This window comes from Alexandromys fortis, unplaced genomic scaffold (assembly GCF_014885135.2).
Source record: "Alexandromys fortis isolate MF-2015 unplaced genomic scaffold, M_Fortis_MF-2015_v1.1 scaffold_63, whole genome shotgun sequence".
Lineage (NCBI taxonomy): Eukaryota > Metazoa > Chordata > Mammalia > Rodentia > Cricetidae > Alexandromys > Alexandromys fortis.
In genome coordinates, this window is record NW_026067953.1 from 7,238,362 (window position 1) to 7,245,670 (window position 7,309).

Here is a 7,309-nt window from a genome sequence, read left to right on the forward strand (position 1 = left end):
TATATATAAATAGAACTGTCATAGCCCTTTGTTCCAAAATATCCCTTGGAAAAAGCAAGTGTGTGTAGGGGGATGTTTCATTTCTTCCAAAGACTAACGACTTAGTAGCATGACAGGCTACTGGTTAGGGTGCAGATTCCTAGACTGTTCCTCAAGACATGCCAGAGACATGCCACATCAAATTAGCAGGTCGGCCTGATACAGCATCCGTAGGTCCAGTTTTACTTATCTCTTAGTTTTAGTTATGTGCATGCGTGTGTGTCTGCATGTGTGCACGGGAGAGGAGTGTCAGCAGAGGCCAGAGTGCTGGGTCATGTGGAAACAGAGTTGTAGGCAGTGGTGGGAGCTGGGAACCAAACCCAGGTTGTCTGGAAAACAGTGAGACCTCTTTCCTGCTAAGCTGTCTCTCCACCCCCATAGTTTCATTTTCTCTTTAATCTCTAGCTCTCCTGGAGCATTGAGACATTGAACATAGGAATGCCATCTACTTAATTTTAAAACAGTACCATCATCAATCAATTATCCCTGTCTTCCTGCTGTAGGCATTTTTTAGGAACTGGATATAGGGGTGAGTCCCGATCCCCTGATTCGTTAGTTTGCCTGCTCCTGTGCCAGGCCAGTTTTATTTACTGCCACGCAGAACAAGGTGATGTGGGGTTCCCCTCTGTGAGCTGTGAATGTGTTTTACTATTATTGGTTAATAAAGAAGTTGCTTTGGCCTATGGCAGGCCACAATATAGAAGGTGGGAAAACTAAACTGAATGCAGGGAGAGAGGAGGAGTCAGGCAGATGCCATGTAGCTGCTGAAAGAGGACACCAGACCTCATGACAATACACAGATTAATAGAAGTTGATTAAATTAAGATATAATAGCTAGCTAGGAATACAACTGAGCCATTGGCCAGAGTTGTGATTAATACAGTTTCTGTGTAATTATTCGGGTCTAGGTAGCCAGGAAATGAAAGCACATTTTCCTTTTACAACAAGGCGCTACTCTTGCACAAGACTCAGATTCACTTCTCAGCGCCCACAAGGTGACTTACAACTGTCTCCTGGTCCAGAGATCCGATGCCCTCTTCTGGTGTTCATGGTACTAGGTATGCATGTGGTACACAGACACACATTCCAACAAAATACTCATACACGTAAGAAAAGAGTTTTAAAAACCTTTTAAATGGCATTCTGCTATCGGATTACTTTTTTTTCCCTGAGTATTGATCTGTTTATAAGAATCCTGTGAATTGTCTACAGGTATTTATTCTTCCCACTTTCTAAAAACACTATATTGGATGCTAGAATTTTATTAATTTTTTGAAACAATAGTCTTTTGGGGTGAATTGTCCTCAAGAGGCCTCCCAACAGAAACATGCTGTAGTTCTCCAGTTACTAAGACTTTTCAACATCCTTCATATGAAGTCTCATGGATTCTTTGATAGAGTTGGCCATTCACACACCTGTCCATTCACTCACGTGTCCATTCACACACCTGTCCATTCACTCACGTGTCCATTCACACACCTGTCCATTCACTCACGTGTCCATTCACACACCTGTCCATTCACTCACGTGTCCATTCACTCACCTGTCCATTCAAACACCTGTCCATTCATACACTGTCCATTCATTCACTTGTCCATTCACACACCTCTGTCCATTCGCTCACCTGTCCATTCGCTCCCCTGTCCATTTGCTCCCCTGTCCATTTGCTCACCTGTCTATTCTCTCACTGTAGGCCCGTATTTCTATATGGTATGGTAGCCAGGCTCTCAAGCCATAGTTTCCCACCTGAGGTGGTCACGTAGCCTTCCAGAAAGGCTGCCGCTACCCTAACAAAGGGTCAGGATGTTGTTATGCTCCTTTTTGTAATTTGGAGGATGCCTGAATAGAGATGCTAACTCAAGCCTATCTAGCATACACACCAGGAAAATGGGACAGAGCAGGCACAGGTAGATGTGGATGTGACTAAAAGCCATTTACCTGGATACCTAGAAAACAGAGTGCTAATGAAATTATCCCTCAGTTTAAGTTTTGGTATAAAAAAAGAGAGGAATTTTCAGGATGTGCACTCAGGATTTCATGAGGGAATCACTGAGAACCTCCTTCCCAATAAAGCCTTTTGAGTTGTACCTTTATTCTTGTGCCTCCACACTGGTCCAGAGAAATAATTTATGGTCTGAGCTGCCACCAGAGCATGACAGCTCACCTGTCCATTCACTCATCTGTCCATTCACTCACCTGTCCATTCGCACACCTGTCCATTCACACACCTGTCCATTCGCTCACCTGTCCATTCGCTCACCTGCCCATTCGCACACCTGTCCTTTTGCTCACCTCTTCCTTCGCTCACCTGTGCATTCACACACCCGTCCATTCACACACCTGTCCATTCACACACCTGTCAATTCATACACCTGTCCTTTCGCTGACCTGTCCATTAGCTCTTGTCCGTTCGTTGTCTTGTGAATTTGCTTACCTGTCCTTTTGTTTACCTGTTCATTTACCCTCTTGTCCATTCACTCACCCAAGTGCTTCCTAAATGCAGTTACCCATGAGCTCATGAGCTTTCCATGTCAGACCAATTTGGTTTGTTTTGTTCATTATTTCTTCTCCGTGAGACCACAAGATAGTTCTTTAAGTTTACTGAGCTTCATCTTTCTGCTGTAAAATGGGGCAAAAATTTATCCGTGATCAACAGTCAGTGCCTATCAGCATGCACCAGTGCACATGGCCCTCAGCAAAACCAACACACACAGCCCTCAGCAAGGATTAGGTCCCACTCTTTTTATTCCTTTCTCCCTTTCTTCCCTCCTTTCTCCTTCCTCTCTTCCTTCCTTCCTCTCCCTTCCTTCCTTTTCTCCTTCCTTTCTTCCTGTCTCTCTCCTTTCCTTCCTTTCTTTCCTTCTTCCTTCTAGCTTTATTTTATTTGTGTGTGAGAGTGCTTTCCCTACATGCATGTCTGTGTGCCCTGTGTCTGCCTGGTGTCATGTCCTTGGAGCTGGAGTTACAGACACTAGTGAGTAGCCTGATATGGGTGCTGAGACCCAAACTTAGCCCTCTGTAAAATTGCTGAGCCATCTCTCCAGCCCCTGCTTTCTTTTTAAAATACAGGTGCTGGTTGGTTGAAAGTTCAAATAGAGGTGGACAGGTCTCAGGGTGTTAAGAGAGGGAGGCATATGCAAAACCAATGCAAAAACTAACGTACAGAGGGGCTATTTACCCCAAAGCGTGGAGGCAAAAGCTGTCAGAACCAGGGCTTCCTACCTTCTGCCCCAGGATCCTTCTCCCACTATTACTTTTGGGCTTTATGTGTGTACGTGTGTGTGTGTGTGTGTGTGTTTTAATTCTGTTTATTTTTTCTGATGCTAGAGATTTGACCCAGAGGCTCCAAGCATGGTAAACATGAGTAGGATGTTCTGCTCCTGCCTGGAATTTACTGGCAATTTGGCAGACCATGGACACACCTGGGCTTTTTCTATATTCTGTTGACTGTGATTTTAACATATAATTCTGTAAAACAAAGAAGTTTCCATGGAGTTCCAGAAATGGGATGCTTAAGAAGCCCGGTCAGACGCCACACCAGGCAGCCCCAGCCTGAAGGCTAGAGGGACACTGGAGACCGTGCCATAGAACTCAAGAGCCAGGGACACTGGAGACCGTGCCACAGAACTCAGGAACCAGCCTGTTGTAGGGAGCTGTGGGTTGCATTCTGCCACCCAGCTCCCACCACTGGCTAGCTTTACCCGAAATAACAACACACAAACTGTATTCTTTTAAACACTTCTTGGCCCATTATATCTAGCCTCTTCTTGGCTAACTCTCACACCTGGGCTAGCCCATTTCTAATAATGTGTGTAGCACCCCAAGGTGCGCTTACCGGGAAGATTCTAGCCTACGTCCATCCTGGGTCAGAGCTTCATTGCATGTGTCTGGGAGAGGAGAGCATGGCCTCTAACCTCACTTCCTCTTCCTCCCAGCATTCTGTTCTGTTTACTCCTCCCACCTATGTTTTAATCAACGAGGGCCAAGCAGTTTCTTTATTATAATTAACCAATGACCTTTCTCCATCACCAGCCCACCCACAGGAACTGGGATTGAAGTGAGTCAGTTGGCCAGGGAGTCTGAGGAAGAATGTCCGTGGGACACAAAAGTGAGCCCATTGAAAATAGAAGGCAAGGGGCAGTCACAGAAACCAAGCAGACTGGCATTTGGATCTTGACCTGAGCTTGCCACGGTGTGAAAAGGAAGACCTTTGACACTGTCAGAAAGCATGGCTGCCCAGGGAGTGCTGGACAACAATAAGGAATCACTCAAGATGCACGCTAAAAATTAGCGGGGAATTAGTGGTTAATGTTTAGTCATGCATACAGGTTTGTGGAAGTTCTGTCATTTTTAGTTTTCTATTTGTGAAGGACAATTTATTTTTAATTAAAAATTTGTTTTACATTTAGTTTGTGTGCTCATGTGCACACGTGCATGTGGTGGTGGGGGGTGCGTGCATGCCACACAGACCCATGTGGACATCAGAGGACAATTAGTGGGTACAGCTCTCTCCTTCCACTATGTGGGTTGCAGAGATCAATCCCAGCAATAAGCACCTTTACCTGCTAAACCGTCCCTCCAGGCCAGGATTGTACTTTAGTGAACTAGGCATGGTGGGGTAGCAGAGGTTAGGCAGGAGATTGGCCACTAAGATTGAGGCTAGCCTGGGGTAAGTAGTGAGTTCCAGGAGAGAGAAATCCTTCAATTTTTCACTTATTTGTGGCAAAGTATGGTCTTTTTCATCTCTCACCGTGAGTGTACATGTGGGGGGGGGTCATCCGATGGCACTGTGAAGTTAGTACTCTCTGCCCACTTTCCTTGGGTTCTAGAGTTTAATTTAGGTAGCCAGATTTGCACAAGTGCCTCACGGGCTCCCCCTTTTAAGTATCCATCTGCATGTGCACACTTGTGTTTCAGAAAGCCTGTCAGGCAGAGGTCAGCAGAAAAGGCAGGGTGTCCTCTATTGCACTCACATTTTCCTCTGAAGCAGGTTGTCTCCCAGACCCTGGGACCCATGTTATGGACACCAACAGTCCCAGTGATCCTTCTGACTTGCATCCACTCAAGCTGGGGTTATGACATACAGTGGCTGCCTGCTTGTTCCATGGATCCTGGGATGTGCACTCCACTCCTTGGGGCAACACCATTGAGCCATCCTGTCAGGCCAAAGTATGACTTTTTCTTTTTCTCCTCTCCCTGGATCCATTCTCCTTTGCTTTGCTAATGTGATTCAGACTTATCGGCAATGTCCACGGACCTCTGGATGTTTGGTCAACATGATAATCTGTGGATCTGATGCCCGATTACTCTGCCTGGACCACTCTAAGGAACATTCCATTCTAAAATGTCCATCTGAAACTGCACTGGAAGCTTGCTGAGTGTGAAAACTTATGACCACAAAAGGAGACTTGACATTTAATTTCATCTTAGACTGTTTAGATGTAAGAGTCTTAAGGCAAGCTTTGCTGTGCTAATTCTTCCAGGGCCATAGCAAGATGTTGATACTGGGGCTAGTCTTCTGTGCCTAGGACAACAGACGTGGAGCAACAGGAAATGGGATCAGATTATGAAATTCTAGTAAGAAGTCGCCTGGGTTCAACCCAAGTGATAAGGGTTGTGAATCTGGGACTGGAACTGGAACTCTAGAGAAGCTGAGAAACAGACAAGGCACACCTGGCCACCTTCTGCAGCATCCAACACTGTTACAGAAGTGACTGGAGTTTCCTCATTTCTAGACTTAGACATGGCCCGTGTGACCTCTATTTCCACTGCCCCAGTTTGCTGTGATGTGTGCACACATCCCTGCTTCTTCCAGTGAGCGATGGATACTGTTGGGCTTTAGAAGCTCACATCCAAGCAAAGAAGATGCCAAGCATAGAGGCTTCTGGTCCAGGTCACACCTACAGGTGGTAAAACAGGAAGCCCCATGCCTCCCTAGCCTGGATCTATGTAGGCATCTCTCTGAATCCAGACACGATGGAGTTGTAGTTACAATCGCAGCACTCCTGGAGAGGTCAGGACTGGACGAGGCGCTTACTGTTTGATGTCTACATCATCCTACACAGACTAACTCCAAGACTGCCTCCTTATTTGGTGTGGTTTTAAGATGTGCTGCTGTAAAAATGCTTTAAAAAAAATTGGTGGGAGTCCGAGCTGAAACAAGAACTGGTGGGCTTGGATTGATGTTGGTACAGCTGGTGGCAGGCACAGAGTTTGCTGTGATTCACTACGTGTGTCTGTGTTCAAAGCTCTTATTTCAAGCCTTTGCTAACACGGCACGGCTTACCATGTGATGAGGCGCAGGCGCAAAGGCTCATCACTATGCTCTGCATTCTTTGGACACTCCTGAGGTTTCCAAACTTGCAATCGCACCTCCAAGTTTTTGTGAGCCAAATGCAGCATCTTGGCCCACATTTTTCTCTCCTTTTGCTAAACATGAGCCATACTCTCTTCTTCACATTTCTCATTTCTGGTTGGAAACCAGGCAATTCTGGATATAGTATAGCAACTACTGACTCTTGACTAAATTATCTAACCCATAAGTTTTTCTCACCACAGGAAAGCACAGCTGCTCCTTCAGCTCTGTTTTGCTGTAGAAAGTCTTACAGCTAGTGGTTACCTGTCCACTGGGGCGTGCCTCTTATACTATATTTTCTCGAGAGAATGTTGAGCACCAAAGACACTCCACTTGGAGCTTGTTTTCTTCTTGGCAAAACTGGTCTTTGGGCAAAGAAATGCCCATGCCTCAACCACTGACAAGATACATGATATCCGAAGATGGATAAGCAGGGCTATCAAATCTTGCCAAGACAGGGTAAAATGGTTTTAAAATTTTTCCTGCCTCTGAAAATGGTACGTCAGTTATTCTAGGCCTTGGCCAAAGTTGGTTGCTTCAGCGTTACAAATGAGACTTTGGGTGATTGCCCAGGTAGCCAGTTGTCTCTGTCATTTGTTGCACATTTTTGAAAGTTGCTTGATAGCACTTCCTACTTACTCAAGTAATATTATTTCCCTTCTCAGATCTTCGATGGAGTTAAAGACTAAATAGTTGTAGTTACTTTCATGACTTGGCCAAGTTATTTATTATACAAGACTTAAACTAGTTAGGATAGGATAATTATTAAGTATATTTTCTCTTATTGTATATAATTTTTGTATTAGGCTTAGAACTCGTATCTAAAGAAAAGGGGGAGGTGCTGTAGGAAGTTTTACAACCAGCGGTTACCCGCTCACTGGGGCATAGCCTTTTATACTATATATGCTGATGTAC